General features: G+C 36.7%; 1 long non-coding RNA gene across 1 annotated transcript in view; it reads left to right on the top strand.

Annotated features, from left to right (window-relative positions):
- LOC126947844 (uncharacterized) overlaps positions 1-14,905 on the top strand; it is a 212,073-nt gene extending 197,168 nt beyond the window's left edge. The window contains exon 9 of the long non-coding RNA XR_007723219.1: positions 528-14,905. This is a non-coding gene — a long non-coding RNA (uncharacterized LOC126947844). The remainder of the gene's footprint in view (positions 1-527) is intronic.
- The last annotated feature ends 7,111 nt before the right edge of the window (positions 14,906-22,016 follow it).

Here is a 22,016-nt window from a genome sequence, read left to right as displayed (position 1 = left end):
GTTATGTTATGAATGCATTCATTCATTGTTATGTTATTATGAAATATAAGATTGTGTTCTCTGTTATTGATATGAAGTCTTTGTCTAAACTTCTATACATTGGTATGTGCTTGCTTTGAGGTTACCAATTTTAAAGTAATTCTGGTTTTGCTTTTATAAGCACCTCTTCTATATCTTAGGACTGCTCTCACATTCTCATTAAGTATTCTCAATCCCAGTATAAACATTCTAGTTTATTGTAACATTTCTTACATAAAACAGCAACGTCTCTTAGTGTTATAGCCACCATTCTCAAAATTCTGTACAGTTTTATCACAGTTCATTTAAAACATGGTAACCAGACATAAATATAATACATGGTACAGTTCACAGAAGAGGTAAAGCAAAATGGTGGAACAGAAGGCTCCGCTCCTCCCTCAAGGACACCAATTTAACAACTATTGACACACAAAAAAACACCTTCATAAGAGCCAGAAATCAGATGAGCCTTCCTCATACCTGGTTTCATCTTTGTATCACTGAAATAGGCACAGACAACATTGACAAAACAAACAGCCTTGAATTGCCGACGCCGCTCGTCCACCAACCCCAGCAGCCAAGGCATGGTGCAGAGAGCATCTCTGGGCCCTGCGAGTGGTAGAACACAACAATTGTGAGACATTGAACTCAGTGCTATCCTGTTAAGCAGAATGGAAGACCAGACCAAATTCACCTGACACTCACCCATGGAGGGAGCATTTAAACCCGCACTCACCGGAGGATAATTGCCAGTTCCAGAGGTCTGAAATTGACTTCCCACAAACTCTGCCGCCAAGGGCCACAGTGCTCTGTGTCTCTAAGTAAACGTAAAAGGCGGTGTAGGCCATACAGACTTCAATTCTTAGGTAAGTTCTAGTCCTCAAATGAGCCCAGACACAGTGGATTGGGTGGAGGGCACGCGACCTACTGAGACATCAGCCAGAGTGGTTAAGGGAGTGCTGGCATCACCCCTCCCCTAATCCCAGCCTGCTTCAAAAGAGATCCCTTCCTTCTGCTTGAGGACAGGAGAGGTAAGAGTGGAGAGAACTTTGTCTTGCATCTTGGATACCAGCTCAGCCACAGAAGGATAGGGCACTGGTCTGATTTGTGAGGCCCTCATTCCAAGACCTAGCTCCTAGAAGACATTTCTAGACACACTCTTGGTGAGAAGGGAACCCACTACCTTGAAGGGAAGGGCCCAGTTCTGGCAAGGCTCATCAGTTGCTTACTGAAGAGCTCTTGGGCCCTGAATAACCAGCGGCAATACCCAGGTACTATATTGAGGGCCTTGGGTGAGGCTCTGAGTCTTCCCTGCTTCAGGTGAGATACAGCACATCATCAGCTGCGGTGGCTATGGGGTGAAACTCCTTTGGCTTGTGAAAAGCAGAGGTAAAAGTAATGGGGAATTTGTCTTACACCTTATGTACCATCATGGCCACAGGGGCGTAGAGCACCAGGTAGTCTCTTGGGGTCCCAATTCCAGGAATTGACTCATGGACGGCATTTCTGGACTAGTAGGGGAGCCTGTTGTCCTGAAGGGTGAGTCCCAGGCCAGGCAGAATTCACCTTGGGCTTTAAGGGAACATCTGCAATAGTCTTGCGGTACTCCTTGTGGCTTGTGGTAGCAGTGGGTATGGGATGAGGCTCCTCTATTTTTGGAAAGAGTGGGTGCATCTTGTGGTGTGAGTGCCAGCTCAGCTGCAGTACAGTAGAACACCAGGTAGACTTTTAGGGTTTTTGGCTCTGGTTCCTGTCTCCTGGATAGCATCTCTGGACCCACCCAAGGCCTGGGAGAGCTCGGTGCCCTGAAGGGAAGGACACAAGCCTGGCTGGCTTTGCTGCCTGCTGAATGTAGAGGCCTAGGACCTTGAGTGAACATAGGCAGTAGCCAGGGAGTAGTTACAGTATCTCTTGGGTGAGATCCAGGGCTGTGCTGGCTTCATATCTGACCCAGCATAGTCATAGTGGTGGTGGCCACAGGAGTGCTTGTGTCACTCTACTACAAGGTTTAGGTGGCTCAGAACAGAGAGATGAGACTGTTTGTTTGGAAGAAAGTAAGAGAAGCGAACAAGAGTCTCTGCCTAGTAATACAGATAATTCTCCCAGATTTTGTCCAAGATCATCAAGGTGGTACCTCTATAAGTCTGCAAGAATCACAGTATTACTGGTCTCGGGGTAACTCCAAAAGCAAAAACAGCTTATATCACAGCACTCAAGTCCTTTCAAATACCTGAAAAGCCTTCAGAAAAAGGATGGGTAGAAATAAGCCAAGACAATGAAGACTACAATAAACACCTAACTCTTCAATGGCCAGACACCAAAGAACGTCTACTAGCATCAACACCATCCAGGAAAAGATGGCCTCACCAAATGAACTAAATAAGGCACCAGGGACAAATCTTCAAGAAACAGAGATGTGTGACCATTCAGAGAGAGAATTCAAAATAGATATGTTGAAGACACTAAAAAATATTCAAGATGACACAGAAGAGGAATTCAGAATGCTATTAGATATATTTAACAAAGAAATTGAAATAATTAAAAAGAATCAAGCAGAAATTCTGGAGTTGAAAAATGCAATCAGCATATTTAAGAATCAAAGTCATTTAATTGCAGAATTGATCAAGGAGAAGAGAGAATTAGTAAGCTTGAAAACAAAGTATTTGCAAATACATAGTCAAAGGAGACAAAAGAGCAAGACTAAAAAACACTGAAGCACACCTATGAGATCTAAAAAGTAATCTCAAAAGGGCAAATCTAAGAGTTACTGGCCTTAAAGAGGAGGCAGAGAAAGAGACAGAGGTAGAAACTTTATTCAAAGGGATAATAACAGATTAAAATAAAGTTTATTCAAAGGGATAATAACAATAAAGAAAAGTCTGGGACCCAATGACTTCATTGCTGAATTCTACCAAACATTTAAAGAACTAATACCAATCTCACTCAAACTTTTCCAGAACATAGAGGAGGAGGGAATACTTCCAAACTCATTCTACAAGGCCAGTATTACCCTGATGCCAATACCAGACAAAGATATATCAAAAACAAAGCAAAACTACAGGTCAACATACCTGACAAATACTGATGCAAAAATCATGAACAAAATACTGGCAAAACAAATTCAACAATATATTAGAAAGATCATTCATTAAGACCAAGTAGGATTTAACCTGAGATGCAAGGATAGGTCAACATACACAAGTCAATCAATGTGATATATCATATCAACAGGATGAAGGATAAAAACCATATCATCATTTACATTGATGCTGAAAGAGCATTTGAAAAAATTCAACATTGCTTCATGATTAAAAAAACTTAAAGAATTGGGTATAGAAGGAACATATCTCGACATAATAAAAGCCATATACGATAGACCCACAGTTGAATGAGGTAAAACTGAAAGCCTTTCCTCTAAGATCTGTAACATAACAAGGATGCTCACTTTCATCACTGTTATTCAACATCATACCAGAAGTCCCAACTAGAGAAGTCAGACAAGAGAAAGTTATAAAGTGCATCCAAATTATAAAGGAAGAAGTCAAATTATCCTTGTTTGCAGATGGCATAATCTTGTATTTGGAAAAACCTAAACACTCCACAAAATAGCTATTAGAACTGATAAGCAAATTCAGTAAAATGCAGGATACAAAATCAGCATACAAAAATCAGCAACATTTCTATATGTCAACAGTGAATAATGTGAAAAAGAAATTAAAAATGTAATCTCATTTATAATGTGATAATGCCTTACCAAGGAATTAGTAAAATAAGTGAAAGATCTCTATAATGAAAACTATAAAACACTGATAAAAGAAATTGAAGAGGACACAAAAAAATGGAAAATTATTTCGTGTTCTTGGATTGAAAGAATAAATGTTGTTAAAATGTTGGTACTACCCAAAGAAATATACAGATTCAATGCAATCCCTATCAAAATACCAATGACATTCTTCACAGAGCTAGAGAAAATAATCTTAAAATTTCCATAGAACCACAGATGACACAGAATAGCCAAAGTGATCCTAAGCAAAAATAACAAAACTGGAAGAATCACATTACCTGACTTCAAAATATAGTATAGAGCTATCGTAACCCAAAGAGCATGGTACTGGCATAAAAACAGACATACAGACCAATGGAACAGGATAGAGAACCCAGAAAAAAATCCACACACCTACAGTGAACTCGTTTTTGACAAAGGTGCCAAGAACATACATTGAGGAAATGACAGTCTCTTCAATAAACAGTGCTGGACTAGATACCCACATGCAGAATGAAACTAGACCCCCGTCTCTCAATATATTAAAAAATCAAATCAAAATGGGTTAAAGATTTAAATCTAATACTTCAAACTATAAAACTACTACAAGAAAACATTGAAGAAAATATCCAGGACATTGGCGTGGACAAAAATTTCTTGAGCAACACCCCACAAGCACAGGCAACCAAGGCAAAAATGAGCAAATGGGATCACATCAAGTTAAAAAACTTCTGCACAACAAAGGACACAATCAACAAATTGAAGAGACAACATACAGAATGGGAGAAAATATTTATGAACTACTCATCTGACAAGGGATTAAAATTAGAATATATAAGAACCTCCAACATCTCTACAGGAAAAGAATCTAATAATCCAATTAAAAATGGGTAAAATATTTGAATAGACATTTCTCGAAAGAAAACATATAAATGGCAAACAGGCATATGAAAAGGTGTCCAAACAATCGTTTATAATCAGAGAAATGAGAATCAAAGCTACAATGAGATATCATCTCACCCTTGTTAAAATGGATTACATTCAAAAGACAGACAATAACAAATTTGGTATGTTCAGTAAAGGGAGCCCTTGTATACTGTTAGTGGGAATGTAAACTAGTACAACCACTATGCAGAACAGTTTGGAGGTTCCTCAAAAATACTAAAAACTGGCCCAGTGTAGTGGCTCATGCCTGTAATCCCAGCACTTTGGGAGTTCAAGGTGGGCAGATCATGAGGTCAAGATATTGAGATCATCCTGGCTAACGCGGTGAAACCCTGTCTCTGCCAAAAATACAAAATTAGCTGGGCATGGTGGTGCATGCCTGTAATCTCAGCTACTCAGGAGGCTGAGGTAGGAGAATCACTTGAACCCGAGAGGCGGAGGTTGCAGTGAGCCGAGACCGCATCATTGCACTCCAGCCTGGGCGACAAGAGTGAAACTCCGTCTCAAAAAAACAAAAACAAAAAAAACCCCTAAAACTAAAAACTGAGCTACCGTATGATCCAGCAATCCCGCTGATGGATATATATCTAAAAGAAAGAAAATCAGTCAATAGAAACGATATCTGCACCCCTATGTTTGTTGCAGCACTGTTTACAATAGCTAAGATCTGGAAGCAACCTAAGCATCTATCAACAGATGAATGAATAAAGAAAATGTCGTACATGTACACAATAGAGTAAATATTCATCCTTAAAAGAGTAAATATTCATCCGTAAATGAGTAAATATTCATCCTTAAAAGAGAATGAGATCAGTCATTTGCAGCAACATGAATGGAGCTGGAGATTATTATGTTAAATGAAATAAGCCAGGCCCAGAAAGACAAATATTGCATGTCTTTACTTATCCGTGGGATCTAAAAACCAAAACAACTGATGAACATAGAGACTAGAAGGATGGTTACCAGAGGATGAAAAGAGTAGTAGGGGTATAGTTGGGGAGGTGTGGATGGTTAATGGGTACACAAAAATAGAAAGAAAGAATAATATTTACTATTTGATAGCAAAACAGAGTGACTACAGTCAGTAATAACTTAATCATATATTTAAAAATAACTAAAAGAGTACAATTGGATTGTTTGTAACATAAAGGATAAATGCTTGAGGGGATGGGTACACCATTTTTCATGATGTGATTATTTCACATCGCTGGCCTGTATCCAAACATCTCATGTACCCCATAAATATATATACCTACTGTGTACCCCCTAAAATAAAAAAAATACGTATATTAAAAAAATACACTACATATGATCTGACCAAGATTGAGTGCACAGGTCTAAGTTCATTCTTTCCTCTGTTAGTACAGATTAGGATTTTATGAATGTTTTTGGAAACCAATTGCATATATCGGCTTATATTGAGTTTGAGGTAACTAAACTGCTTATTTCTTTTTCTAAGTGAATTATTTAATTGACTTACTTGAAGAGTAATGCAGAATATTAGATCTATTAAATTTTACCTTGCTGATTTTGGTCTTGATCTTGACTCTTGATAGTTCTGGATGATTTGTCATCATCTGTGTATTTATATAGAAATATAAAACAAGAAGAAATAGTGAGTCTTGCTCTTCCAATAGAAAATAATCTATATGTTGTCTTAATCCTCTTTACATAAGATTTTTTCAAGTGGCTACAAATCCAGGTGAGTTCATATATTGTTCTAGCTTATCTTACATGGACAATTCCTCAGATGCCTTGTTGAAAAGATTGTCATGTCTTTAGAGTATCCATACTGCTTCCTGGTGAGTACCAGCTTCCTGTGTTAAATATTAACAAATCATGTATTTAAAATCCTACTCTAAATGTTTTCATGTATGTGTGTCATAGTTTTGGACCCTCTTTCTAGAATTCAAATTCATTATAAAGAGAATTTGTATTTTATCTTTTTTGAGGCCAACAAGATAGATTTTAAACATAACCAAACTATCATTAATAGCTTTTCAATAGTGATGTATGCAAATTCCTTCCCACACTTTGGACTATATAATTCATGATAAATTGCATGGGGGATTTGGGGCTTGAATCTGAATATAATAGTGTGAATTTAATTGGGGTCTCTTAGAATATGTGTAATATCAGTTAAATGACTTACATTCTTTGTGACTTGGTCTGTAAGGATGATGAATATGACCACTGATAGCAGTAACTATCAATCTTGAATTTAAATATATTTGCAACATATAATGTACCCATCTTCACACTTTTTCCTAAATTCAGCCAGATAATTAATTTTATGGAATATTGCTGGATAGCATATTTCCTCCACCTCTCCATTCATAGTACCTTTGGGAATAACTACTATTAGTCACAACTGAAATATTAATTAAAGGGAAATTTGGCTAGACATCGTGGCTCACACCTGTAATCCCAGTGCTTTGGAAGGTCAAGGAGGTAAGATCATTTGAGGCCAGGAGTTAAGACCAGCTGGTGCCACGAAGGAAGACCCTGTGACATGGTTTGGATATGTCTCCACCCAAATCTCATGTTGAGTGTTGGAGGTGGGGCCTAGTGGAAAGTGATTGCATCATGGGGGCAGTTTCTAATGGTTTAGTGCCATCCCACCTAGTGTTGTTCTCATGATAGAGTTCTCACGAGATCTGTTTGTTTACACGTCTGTAGCACCTCTTCTCGTCCTCTCTTCCTCCTGCTCTGGCTATGTTGTGAAACACTGGTTCCCCTTTCACCTTCCTGTCATGATTGTAAGTTTCCTGAGGCCTCCCTAGAAGCTGAACAGATGCTGCCATGTTTTCTGAACAGCCTGTAGAACCATGAGCCAATTTAACCTCTTTTCTTTATAAATTACCCAATCTCTATTATTTTTTATAGCAATGTAAGAATAGACTAATACACCCTATCTCTACAAAAAATAATAAAACAGAATTATCTGGGTGTGGTGGTGCATGCCGGTAGTTCTAACTACTGCACTCCAGCCTGAGGGACAGAGCAAAACCCTGTCTCTAACAAACAAACAAACAAAAAAGGTGGTCGGGAAAATACTATCTAAACTATAAAAAATTGATAGCATCATCTACATCTAGACTCAAAATTCTTGGAAAAAATCACCAATGGCTTGTTCATTTTTTCATGCAGTATAGTGAAGTTTGAGATACTCTTACTTCTTTTTTTAGTCTCTTAGCATTTCCTAGAATTTTAATGCATGTGCTAAGCCTAGGAATTTTCTTTGCAGTTAATCTCATTTGAGTCCCAGTCCTTCCCTGTTTTGGCACTGGCCCCAGATCATTGTTTCCCTTTCCTTGCCAAAGGTTACCCATTACTGCTGACTTTCTGTGCCAGTTCTACAACTGAAATATTCTTGTTGACAAAAGCTCTTTCTAAGTCACCAGAGGGTAGGCCTTAACTCGTTTCAATGGCAATTTCCATCATATCTCTGATGTTCTCATATCCTTTTCTATTTGGAGCAGAGACTATAAGTCCTTCAACATACCAGTTTAGAGTATAGTCACAAATCCATCAAACTACATATCGTTTTAGAGATTAGTACTGTGTTTTGGTAGAGTTTCAGAAGAAAAAACATAGCTGACACTAAGATTGGCAAAGCTTTGAAAATATAGCTATAAATAATTCTTTCAAGGGTGTCATATATTATGAGGATAACACCTTCACAGACTATCTGTATGTCATTCTCTCCAAAGTGGTTTCTTAACTTTGGTAAGCATCTTTCTCTTTCCCTTTTGACATCTCCAGGCACTCAACTGCAACACATAGAAGGCCATGTTTTGAAGAATGAAAGCAATTTTCAACCCAGAATTCTGGCTTGCTTTCCCTATCATTTTCTCTTAGAATCGAGTAATCTTTGAATTGTTCCAGAAAATATGAAAATGAACATTGTCAGTATAGGAATCTGTTCAACACACTTAAAGATTTTGAATCACAATCTTGCTCATGTTTGGGTTTTGCATGCTATTTACATCAGACTAGAAAGATCTACATAGTAAGGATGGCAATGACCTTCCTATTTGATATCAATAAAAAGAGTAATTATTTTTTTATTTTTCCTAAAGTGAAAATTCTTTAATCCAATTGATGGAACCAGGGATTATTGGTATTATTAAGGCATTATAAAGGGAGTGCTGATACAAACCTAATCTTTTAAGTAAAATATTGCTTCAGTGGATTGAACTAGAGATTATTGGTTATACAAAGGGCACAATAACGCTGTGTGTCTCTGTTATAAGCCTAAATCTTTTTAATAAAGTATTTTAGACCACCGTGTTTCACATTTGCTTTTGAATAGGTAATGGCTACTATTATGCTCTTTTATGATAAATTTTCAGAGTGATCCCTAAAGGCCCTTGCATTAAAACGTGAGAGTGAGTGGGAGTGATCTGTACCCTTGACTCTTATTTTTATTAGCATGAGATGATTCCTCTTAATACTTTTCACTTGAGTGGCCATTATAAAATTATAACTTTTCGGATGGAAATTTTTTAAATCACAGAAAAAAGAAATGGAGTGTACAAAAGTGGAAACTACTCATGCAGGAAGTGCCTTTCTTGCCTGAGGAATGTTATAATTTTCTGGGAAATATTGTCATAAAACACTTGATATTTTTAGAATGCTTTTACCATCAAAAACCTGCTACATTTTAACAGCGCCTTGCTCTTCTTTTATTGCAAAAAGAAAATTCCAAGCTTCATATGTTTTCAATAAATGATTACCTTCACACTCTCCTTTTCTTGCCTCACATTCTCTGAGTTTGATATTACTTGGGTCTTTCCTTGGCTTTTTGTGGAGAATGAGGTTGTGCCTGGCATACATCAAACATTGACAGCAAGGCCATTAAGTCTTGGATGGTGTCATTTCAGCTGATGATGTCAGCCAAATGAGCACATATCCTGACTTTTGAACTTTATTAAGGCATTCCAAATTTTTGTCTTTCCTATATATATGAAAACAATGTGATTTTTAAAATATGAATAACCAGTCTTTAAAATAGTGGGCCTTCTATATACAGAGAAAAATTAGTGTGATCACTACTCTCACAAATTTTATTTTAAAATAAAACGATATCAAGGACAAGAACAAACAGGGACTTTCTGATTCTGAGAATGGAAACCCACATACAAGTCCTCTAGGGACAGTCTATGTAGATAAAAACAGTGAGAGTGGAATTTTCCTGAGTTTTACTTCTATAAATAATCAACCAAATATACTTATATAAATAAATACTTCCCTCTGGGAATTTCGGCATCATTAGGAATTTCTGAATACTAATTCTGATTTTAGCTTCTATTCCCTATTCTCACTTTTAGCATATTTCTCTCTCCTTGTCTTTTAAGGAGAAATCTTCCATTTTCTGAAAGAAATAGACAAATTGCATAATAGTCAAAACTAATGTTTGTTATTAAGAGCAAAATGGAATTACTATAAGGGGAGGCATGACAAAGGGGCAGGGAAAAATAACTTTACCACTGAAAATCCACAAATCTCTGGGGTTACAATTCCTAGGGAATCCGTCTGTTTCATTTTCATGTTGGGGCTTTATTCCATTACTCTTTTCTTGATAAAGGAATATCACTAAACTACTAGAAGTAGCTTTTATATCAGTCATATTCTCTTCGTTTTTCAATTAGTTACTGTTTTGTAATATCGTAGAGACAACCATGGGAGTTAGCCTATACTTCAACCACCAAGAAGTCAAAGAAAATCCCAGCACTTTGTGAGGCCAAGGTGGGCAGATCACGAGGTCAGGAGCTTGAGATCAGCCTGGCTAACATGGTGAAATCCCATCTCTAGTAAAAATACAAAAAATTAGCCAAGCGTAGTGGCGGGAGCCTCTAATCCCAGCTACTTGGAAGGCTGAGACAGGAGAATCGCTTGAACCTGGGAGGCGGAGGTTGCAGGGAGCCGAGATCACCCTACTGCACTCCAGCCTGGGCGACAGAGTGAGACTGTCTAAAAAAAAAGTCAAAGAAGACAAGTGTTCTATTCTCTTATTTCTGAAGTCATGATAGCCTCCTTTTTCACGCTATTATGATTCAACATGAAAGAAAAAAAGATGAAAGACTGTTAAACACTTACTTCCATAAATAAGGCATTTAGCTAGTACTAGGGAAAAAAGCAAAATAAGCAAGAAGACTACATAGTTTTGGCAGTAAGTCATCTAAAATAGCTGAGAGAGTCATAGAAACTGGAAGATGTAATTCACAGAAGTTTGCTAAGTGTATGAGCAGTGGATTTCCCCTTATCAGAACTCTAAATGGTATGTACCTAAAATTGTTTCAGTCCATTTCATAACCTCATTAAGGGAGCTCTTTGTAAAAGGAGTTCTGTGTAAATTCTTTTGGATTGTGAGTAATCATTTCTTCATTGATCTGTTCTGGAAATCAGAATTGGCTTAGTCATATTTTCTTAAATCGTAGGATTACCCATGTCATAAAAAAGCTTCATTTCTCTGAAGATCCTCCTTAACTACTGTGGGGCCTAGTGTGGGAGTGGAGATAGATTGGTGGGAAGTAGTGTCTAGTGAGATAGCTGACTCTTGCTTGTTCAGACCCATTGAGAGGTGAAGCCAGTTGGACTTGCTAGGTCCAGTGGGGACTTGGAGAACTTTTCTGTCTTACAAGAGGATTGTAAAATGCACGAATCAGTGCTCTGTAAAAACGCACCAATTAGCAGGAATCTAAAAGTAACCAATCATGGGGAGGATTGAGAAAAGGGCATTCTGAAAGGATAGAAACAAGATGTGGGAGGAGACAAATAAGGGAATAAAAGCTGGCCTCCAGTCAGCAGCAGCAACCTACTTGGGTCCCCTTCCAGGCTGTGGAAGCTTCACTCTTTCACTCTTCACAAAAAACTTTGCTACTGCTCACTCTTTGGGTCCGTGCCATCTTTAAGAGCTGTAACACTCACTTCAAAGATCCATGGCTCTATTCTTGAAGTTAGCGAGATCACAAACTCGCTGGAAGGAACCAACTCCGGACACACCATGATCTGGAGAGAATGACCTCATGGACTTATCAAAGACTACCTCACCTTCTGGCTTCTTATTAATACTGATAAAAGATCTCCAGGTGGGAGGAGAGAATGAGTGTTTATTTTGCTGGGTCCATCCCTTTTGGGCTGCTGTGTGTTGCCCATGTCCCTCTACCACAGGTCATGGTTCCTGCCAGGCTGTGCTCCCTTACAACCATCCTTGTGTGATTGTCCCTTCAGTCCTAGATATAACCATGCTACTGTCCCTAGTCCTGAGTACCACTCTTCCCCTTGATGGTTTCCTAAAACTCTGCCTTTGCTCGTAGTTCTTTATCAAACTCTTCTCAACTGTTCGAGTGAGCCATCTTAGTTCTTGACCATATAGAAGGTTTTATGATGTGCAAAATAGTAGATGAATTTTCAATAAAGACTCCAAATAGAGATAATTTCCCCTAAAAAGCATTCTGCCTTCCACGTTTCTCTTCAGCCTACCTATCCTCTAAGTTGTCTTGGGCTGCAGGAGAAAATGCACTTGCTGGAACTAAAGAATATTGATCCCTTTCTACAAACTAAGACATGATAGAAAAGCCAAAGAGGTACCTTTCCTGAGAATTTCTCTCAGCCTTGTTTACACTAAAGTGTCTTCAAGAATAGGCATGAGATACAGATTCCAAAACTTGAAATATATGGAAGAGAACTGGATACTGGAAAGAACTATTCTCATAACTTTATTGATAATTACACATTTTAATTTTATTTATTTGTTCATTAATTTGTGTATTTAAAAATATTTGAGTGGTTATCTGTGTTTCAGGTACTTAGATAGGTATTAAGAATAAAATTGTCACATAGTAGCATCTCTGTTCTTAAGGAGTGTATATAGCTTTGTAAACAGGGACCACTGACCAATATCAAAACACACCATACACTCATTATAGCTTTTAAAGGTCCTTCTCAATCTTTGTATCATTTTAATATAACATGAAGTTAAAAGAAACAAACACTTTAGAGTTATTGGTACATACATGTACCTGAATATGATGGACTCTACCATCACTATTATCGACCAATTCTGGTGCTTCCCTTACCAAATTAGGTCAGAGTGTCAGAGTGTGTATTAGTCTATTCTCATACTGTTATAAAGAACTGCTCAAGACTGGGTAATTTATAAAGAAAAGAAGTTTAATTGACTCACACTTCTGCATGGCTGGAAAGGCCTCAGGAAACTTACAGTCATGGCCAAAGGGGAAGCAGGCAACTAGGTGAAAAAGAGAGAGAGAGACAAAGAGAGAGAAACACACACACACACACACACACACAGGGAGAGAGAGAGAAAGACAATGAGAGACTATGTAAAGGAGGAACTGTCAAAACTTATAAAATCATTAGATCTCGTGAGAACTCACTCACTCTCATGAGAACAGCATGGGGGATACCGCTCCCGTGATCCAATCCAAATCTCACAGCAGGTCCCTCCCTCGACACGTGGGAAATATGGGGATTACAATGTGAGATGAGATTTGCGTGGGGACACAGAGCCAAACCATATCAGAGTGTATTATGTGTTAAAGGGCAGTCTCCCATTTACAGTGGGGATCTGTGCTTTGTGTAGAGGCTGATGTGGACACCTCTATTCATTGCTGCAACAAATACTGATCATTGAGTACATATGTGTCTCCAAAGGGAATGTGCAGAGTCACACATTTTGGTGCTTATTCTCTAAGAGTCTTAAGTTTTGCAATCTAGCCACACAATAAATTGTATTTAAATAAAAAACTGCAACAGTTATTTTCATATCTTTAAAATGCAGAAAAATGTTTTCTTCCATTTATAGTACCTATAAATACAAAAGGTAAATGAAACTGTACATAAATCTAGTTTTCCAAATTTCCCAGCACAAACACCAAGTGTAAAGAGTTTGAGCTGTAGTATTCCATACAGTTTTCTCTTTTTCTTAGGCATCTTAGAGCAATATCAGCGTTGATTGTCCTGAAATCTCACCTTGTTTCCCAGAAACATACAGACTATACTACAGCTAGTTTTGAAGAAGTTATAGAATCTTGCTAGATCCAAAATAATAATGATAGAAAATAGGTTCAAAATATTTATGGGGTTGTAACATTTTAGATGCTTCTTTTTTCAACTCTAGCAATTTGTATAGCCACTTTTTAGCTCCTCTTCTTTTTCACACTGATTTAACCCCTTCTGTGAGATGCAAGCTGTTGATAGAGAAGGTAAGATTAAAACTCTGTGGTGGTACAGGAAGTTAACTTTATCCTTGGAGGCTTCCTTGCTTTAGTTATGGTAGGTAAAATTGCTTTTTTCGTTAAAGAAAAGCAATAATATATACTACAAATATTGGCTGCTATGTTTTAAAAATACATATTTTAATACATTCTAAGATAATTTTCTATGCTTTTTTGGGTACATAATCAATGATACAGAATTTCTTACATTGCCAATTTAATTGTCTATACTGCTGCTCTCATGGTAAAAAAAGAAACTGAGCAACATAATTCAAACATGGTAATTGGGCAGGGGTAGTGGGTTGGGGGTATGAAGGGTCAGGGTCCACAGAAGCAATTGAAAAACAGTTATTTTTACCAGTTGCTTTTAGAAAGTCTATTTTCCACTTACACCTACCTGCTTTGCCACTGCTCTACATTTGTTATGCTACCAATTACATGTACAAAACCTATCTAGCCTTAAATAACTAGTTTATTGCTTTCTTTAAAAAATGTTTCATGCTTTTTTACATTATGTTATATCTACTTGTGCTCTTTTATATTCTCTTACATTAAACTATGAGTTTCCTGAGGACAGGGTATCTCTCTGGTTCACATTTGCATCCATACAAACATGTAACAGAGTATGTAACATGGTAGATGCTCAAATGACTTTGGCCAAACTAATGAATAGATAGATGTGTGCTAGTCTGCAGTGTAGGTTGTTCTGATTTATTTAATAAATGGATAAAAGTATTATTTAAATCAGATGATGACTTAAAAATTCCATTTGCTCCTAAACAAGAAATACACCTACCTATTATTGACAAGAAAGATTGACACAAATAATAAAAACTTTTCTGAAGGACAGAAGAATACCAAATTCTATGTACTGCTCCCTTATACAAAAGTATTTGAAAAGAAAGAGCATGACAAATTAAATCTTCACTAACAGATTTCAATCTTCAGTCTACAGATTATATAAGCTCTTTGCCTTTTGTTTCCTTCCTCCCTTCCTTTATTCCCTCTCTCCCTCCCTCCCTCCCTCCCTCCCTCCCTCCCTCCCTTCCTTCCTTCCTTCCTTCCTTCCTTCCTTCCTTCCTTCCTTCCTTCCTTCCTTCCTTCCTCCCTCCCTCCCCTTCCTTCCTTTCTTCCTCCCCTTCCTTCCTTTCTTCCTCCCCTTCCTTCCTCCTCTTCCTCCCTCCCTCCCTCCTCTTCCTTCCTTCCTTCCTTCCTTCCTTCCTTCCTTCCTTCCTTCCTTTCTTCCTTCCTTCCTTCCTCCCTTCCTTCCTCCCTTCCTTTCTTCCTTCCTTCCTTCCTTCCTTCCTTCCTCCCTTCCCCCTTCCTCCCTTCCTTTCTTCCTTCCTTCCTTCCTTCCTTCCTTCCTTCCTTCCTTCCTTCCTTCCTTCCTTCCTTCCTTCCTTCCTTCCTCCCTTCCTCCCTTCCTTTCTTCCTTCCTTCCCTCCCTCCCTCCCTCCCTCCTTCCTCCTTCCTTCCTTCCTTCCTTCCTTCCTTCCTTCCTTCCTTCCTTCCTTCCTTCCTTCCTTCCTTCCTTTTCTGCAACAAGATCTCACTCTATCACCCAGGCTGGAGTGCAGTGGCACCAACTTGGCTCACTGCAACCTTCACCTCCAGGGCTCAAGCAATCTTCCCACCTCAGCCCCCCAGCAGCTTGTTCTACAGGCATGCACCAAGACACTTGGCCAATTTTTGTATTTTTAGTAGAGATGGGGTTTTGCAACGTTGGCCAGGTTGGTCTCAAACTCCTGTGCTCAAGCAATCCTCCCACCTTAGCGTCCCAAAGTGTTGGGATTACAGGCGTGAGCCACTGTAACAGGCCCCCTTCCTTCTTTGAGGTACTCTATCTACTTTTTACCATTTAATCATTAGCTGAAACAAATAAGGTATTTCTTTTTCTTGTCGGAAGCCTTTACGAAATATTCAATTCAAGAATAAAATGTTGAATTACATAAACAGGGATTTAATGTATTTCTATTCCTTCTAATATAATAGATCTTTACAAGTAATATGGAAAAATAATTGGGTATTTTGCCAAAGAAAAAGACCCACACAACTGGAATAAATGTAAAAATCACAATTCTGAAACACTTCTGGATCAGAAAACTGTAAGACCTAAAACCGAATATTATCGCCTTGGTCAGGTCATTTATCTTCTCTGAATCTTTCCTCTTAAATGTGAAATAACGACGGCTGAGTAACTTACAAGGTTTTGTTGAACATTTTTCCATTTTTAATTCTGAAATGAAGAGAAATCATTTAAAAATTATCCTTCGTATAACTCTTTCCATACATCATTTTATACTCACAAAACATCCCCTAAACTGGATAAGGTAGGTATTATTAACTTCTTTGATAGGGAGGGAAATTAAGGGTCAGAAAGAGTTTTTGAATCATTTGCTCAGGGTCACATATCCACTTAATGGGACTCAAAACTAGAACACATGATAATTTAGTCCTTGTCCTGTGCTTTTCCTGTGTTAGCAATGTGCTTCTCCAAAAGCTAGACATTACACATGCATAAAAGCTCACAAGCACACATGTATACAGAATCTCTTTTCCACTGTATATACACAATGAGCTTGTGTTGATATTGACATCGGTAAGCATACAGCTCACTGGGTCAATGACTCTACACTGAAGAAAGTTGGAACTATTTCAATTATTGATTTTATGCCAATGTATAACCCAAACACTCACATGAGGGCAATTATTTCAGTAGCTGCAACAGATCAAAGATAATGCGTCTTCCCTTCTCTAGACCCCTTATATTCCCAACATTTAGTTTCTACTGCACATATTGGCATATGGAAATTGATTTATAATAAAATATGTCATAATTTTTTCTAGGGTTATGCTATTTACAATTTCCTACATAAGTCGGAACTAATAGCCCTTGCAACATTCCTGCTTTATAATTTTTAGCATACTGTCTTAAATAGAAGGATGTATAAATAATTACTCTTGCTACTGTACTAGAACATTGCAGTTACACAAGTAAAGTTTTAATAGAAATATTTGAATATAATATTCATGCTTATAACCTTGATATAAAGAGTTTCGCTATCTTTCCCTTCTCCCCTGAAAGAGGAGATGACTTATAATTGTATGACAATGAAAAGGAAGAAATTATGTTTTTAAAAGTATCTTGTTTTGTTCAAATAATAATATAAGGCAGCTTATATTAAATTATAAAATAAATAAAGATGCAATTGTTTTAAGTTTAACTTTTATTTTAAGTTCAGGAGTACACGTGCAGGTTTGTTATACAGGTAAACTTGTGTCACGGGGGTTTGTTGTACAGATTATTTTGTCACCCAGGTATTATATCTAGCAACCATTAGTTATTTTTTCTTGATCCTCTTCCTCCTCCCACCCTCTACTCTCTGACAGGTCTCAGTGTCTGTTGTTCCCCTCTATGTGTTTATGTGTTCTCATCATTAGGTGCCACAAAATGCAAAAATTCAAAGTAGTTGGAAGTTCTCAGTGGCCAATTAAAAAAAAACAAAAAAACCGAAAACGTACTCAACTAGACTTTTTCTAATAGAAACAGTACTCTATTAGACAAACTCATGGGAAAATAGAAATCATTATTTCTGACTAAGAGAGGAAGGGTTACTGTTTATAAAGCAGTTATTTTGGGGACTGTTTATCAAAAGCAATAAAATTAATTTCATATTAATAACTCATAACTGTAATTAGAAACACAGCTCATTAAATATTATGTCCAGGCCCACTTCCCTCTTTTTGAAGAACCAAATTAATATCATAGTAAATAAAAAGATAAAAATGCAACATCTGCATATAAAAGAATATTTGTCTTTATGGTGGGATGATTCATATTCATCCCATCTGAAAAATGTACTGAGCAATTGAGAAAAATTTAAAGAGTGAGTGAGGAGGTGCTGGTCTAGAAACAGGACTTCTGGAAATCATCAAATTATTAGCAAGATGCTAAGTCCAGGCTCTTAAGAGCAGTGACGATTAGTGTTCTATGTTAAGTTCACGTAACTTTGCTAAGCAGTGCCAGCTAACATCCAAAGACTGAGAACTTTCTCAAACAATCATTTCATTACTTGTAGATTTTGCTGCAAGTTTGAAATCTATAGTAGAATAGATGTGCCTAAAGCCTACTTAATTTACATGTAAAAGATTGATTTGAAAAACACGTTTTGGTACTTTGGACAACTATTTTAATACCCTTATCTACCTATCATTTGGGATATAAAAAATAGTGTTTCTTTGAAAATGAATGTTACAGCTGAAACCATAATACTGAGCACAAAGTATTATGCTGGTAAAAATGACAAAGATGAATAAATGAGTAATAACCAGAGCCCATTATTATGAGTGGTCCTCGAACACATCTGTGTGTAGACATCTTTCCTGAATGCCTTATTCAAGTTTTGAACATTGTGAAGGACTCTTTCCAGAACTGAATCAGAACAGCCTGAAAAATCTGCAAAAGCAAGTCAAGAACATTGACCTATAATGCTGCTAATCTTCTCAGGTACAGCAGATTAAATCTCTACAATTTTTGTCTCTGGGTTCAAACTGTAGAAAACAGTGATCCAGAGTTTGCAAAAAAAAAAAAAAAAAAAATGCTAACTAAATTATAGTCAACAGATATTTGTGCACTCTGCCAAATAAACTTTTAGTTCTCCATTTACTCTCCCATGATCAACAGTTAAACAAAGTAGTTTTTGAGAAGGATAAGTTCTTTAATATGAACATGTCCTCCACTGTAGCAGAGTTAAACATCCTGGGGACACAAGAAAGGTAAGATTGAGATGACACATTTTAGACCTGGAATTAGCATCTATAAGTCCCATCAAGTAGAAAAATCCTCGATTTACACATTCTGTGTGGTATTTCTTGAATAGCTATTCAAGTACCTACCCTTACAAAAAATAAAAAGAAAAAGAAAAAGAAAAAAGGAAGAGAAACAAAACCCCAAACCCTTCTTTAGATGGGCTTCTGACTGTGCATTGTGAAGTCACACTTTGGAAAAAGGTAGCAAGTTACACTCCCACCAGCAGCATACAAAAGTGACTTTATTTTGAAAATATTCTCTTATCTCCTGTAATATTCCATTGGGTGCCTATTCTTCTTTAATACCTTTGTTTAGTGCTTTATAAATATACTTTTAACTAGGAAGACAAAATACACTACAGATGGTAGTAGTTGTCAGAGTAAAAGCAAGTGATAAAGTTGTATCTGACAGCTCTTCTTGGCACAGCAAATGTCTAGAACTGTGAATAACTGAATTCCTGAATCCGGAAGGTGTCTGTACCAAAGAAATGGGCAATTACACTCAGTGAATTAAGATTGTTGTCTGAATTGCAGAGAAAATTATGTTCCTGAAATTAATATTATTCAAGATACCCATTAACAACTTACAGGTTAAAGCAAATTTAACTCTGATAAAAATTTACAGACATTAGAAAGAACAAAACTGTAGCAAATGCAAACATTTAATACAAAGCATAGATAGTTGGCATAACTTTGAAATCTTTGCTAGATCAAAGAGTTGAGTTTTAATACAGTGAAACTATCCTAATACACACGAAGAACCTTAATATTTCAATGATACAAATTGGGGAGTAGTAGAAATAAAGTGGATATGAAGAAAGTTGTAATATAATTATGCAGCAGAAAATAAGTACTTCTTATATATTATTTCTTATTAAAGGCAATTTCATTTTATCAGGAATTATAGCCATGATATTTTTAAAGTGATTTGCAAAGACTGCATTTTAGTAATAACACATTGGGTTTCATTTTTTGTTTTAAAAGGGCCTTTAATATTGAGCAATTTAATCATGCTTTGAGAAGGGTCAATAATCATTCCAGTTTCCAAACAATCTGCAGCATTTACTAATAACCTATCATGTGACCAGCATTGTGGCAAAACATTTTACTGAACGTAAATTAGGTGTTAACCTAAAAACTCAACTAATTCATAAGGAGGTCTAAAATGTGACAGAGATACAAACTGGAAGCTGATATAATTTTAGTTTCTATAAAAGTATAGGAAAGCTTCACTACTGTAAAGAAAGTAATGGAATAATCAGCCATTAAGAAAATGTGATCCCTTATTGGAAAGTATTTTCACAAAAATAAAAAAGGCCAACTTTATTAGGTTAGAAGGAAAGAAAAGACTCACACACAAGCAGCAGGTACAAGTAGATAAATCCAGGGATACCTCATATCAGTCACAGAAAGTGTTTAGAACCAGTGTTCCTCTCAGTGTTTCATTTCCTCCCAATAGAGAATCTGCAATGTCCCTCTCCCTTTCCCACACATCAATGTGAATGATTCAGATCCTTTTTGGAAACTAAAACAAAGGAAAAGAAAAATGAGGAAAAAATGGAAGGAATAAAGGAAGGGAGGGAAGGAAGGGAGAGAGGAAAGGATGGAGGGAGGCAGGAAGGAAGGAAGGAAGAAAGGAAAGAAGGAAGGAAATTTTTCTAGAAATCATTTAAGTTTTTCTACCACTGTAGAGAAAAACATTGTTGCATCTTAGAGATTACTAACCATGATAAACCACCCTAACTTCTTCAAAATTAAGAGACTAAACATTCAACTGAATACCAGATTTACCACTTATATTTTAATGCCTTTGAATAAGTGTTACTCTAGATCATCACAGTTTAGTAGAAATTTCCATGATGATGGAAATCTGCACTATCAAATATGATAACTATTCACATGGACCTACTGAGTGTTTGAAATGTGATGAGTTCAGCTGAGGAAATAAATTTTTAATCTTATTAAATTTCAATTTCAATAGCCGTATGTGTCTAGTATCTTAGGCAGCCCAGCTCTGGACTGTAAATACGGTGAAGGCAGAGCCTATGTATTAGGTTGGTGCAAAGTAATTGCGGTTTTTGCCATTACTTTCAATATATGAAACATATGACTTAATCTACAACTGAGTCCAATAAAAGAAGGAACTCATAATAAAAGCTCAAAAATTTAATTGCAATCTTTTGCCCTTTAAAATCAGTTATCTTTTCACATCTTTTAAATGTCTTTTTGTCCAAGAAAACATCAATGTAAATTTAGATGCCTCTTACCTTGAATATTTAAGAAAATAGAATATATCCCAGTCATCGTATCAATTGACATAACATAAATATTTTTAAGTCACTGTGAAGTTGATTAAGAAAGAGGCCACAAGTGTTTCTCCTTGAAAGCTGTAGGCACTGTTTGCTCTCTAGCTTTTTTGGGCTTGAGGTCAAAAGTAGAACTGGAGTCAAGTTCTATTGATGCTCTGTTAATGTGTAATGTGTAACCTAGGATTCTGAGTTCTGTTTTGCCACACTGCCACTATAGATGCCACAATGATGAGTTTTCAAATATCTAAGGCTCAGATCCTTTGTCATCTATGAATTTCTAATGGGGTTTTAGTACAAAGGGTCTGTCATAAGACATCTTACAAGAAATTCTTTTAGGTGGCACAAAAGAAATAAAACAACATTGGCTTCTATTATGAGCATAAGTTTAGTCCTATATTTGAATGAAAAATGTGTGATTTTCATTTAAAAAAACAAAGCATAATTATATTTTAAAGCTTCTTTCTATTTACTGCAAATTGTTACTTGGGTCACAATCACAACACTAAAAAAACCGTAAGAAAGAAATTTTACTTCTCCTTTGAAGACCCCAGTTATTTTACTCTCAGTCATGATAAGCCATTAACAATATCGAGTATTATATGGTGTATTAAAATGTGCCATCAATAGATAAAGTGATTGAGTTAAAACTGAACAATAAGGTCTGTATCCACATACCTATATTTTAACCTTCCACTTAGTCCTTCTTTCATTTTTCATATTTCTTTAAAGAATTTCTATATTTCCATTTTCCAATAAAAGAATAGAGAAACTTTAGTACTGTTGAAATTAACTCACAAGAGTGACTTGGGCATGGAACTACAAAGAATGATATGCTTGGTGTTGCCAAGTATCACGAATTGAAGAGAAGAGACTTGCAGACCTCTGGGTTATAGGGCTCACAATGTTAGGGGTTAACTGGGACAAATTTGG

The sequence above is a fragment of the Macaca thibetana genome, chromosome 2 (genome assembly GCF_024542745.1).
Source record: "Macaca thibetana thibetana isolate TM-01 chromosome 2, ASM2454274v1, whole genome shotgun sequence".
NCBI lineage: Eukaryota > Metazoa > Chordata > Mammalia > Primates > Cercopithecidae > Macaca > Macaca thibetana.
Note: the sequence above shows the minus strand (reverse complement) of the source record. Positions and strands in the feature narration are given on the sequence as shown.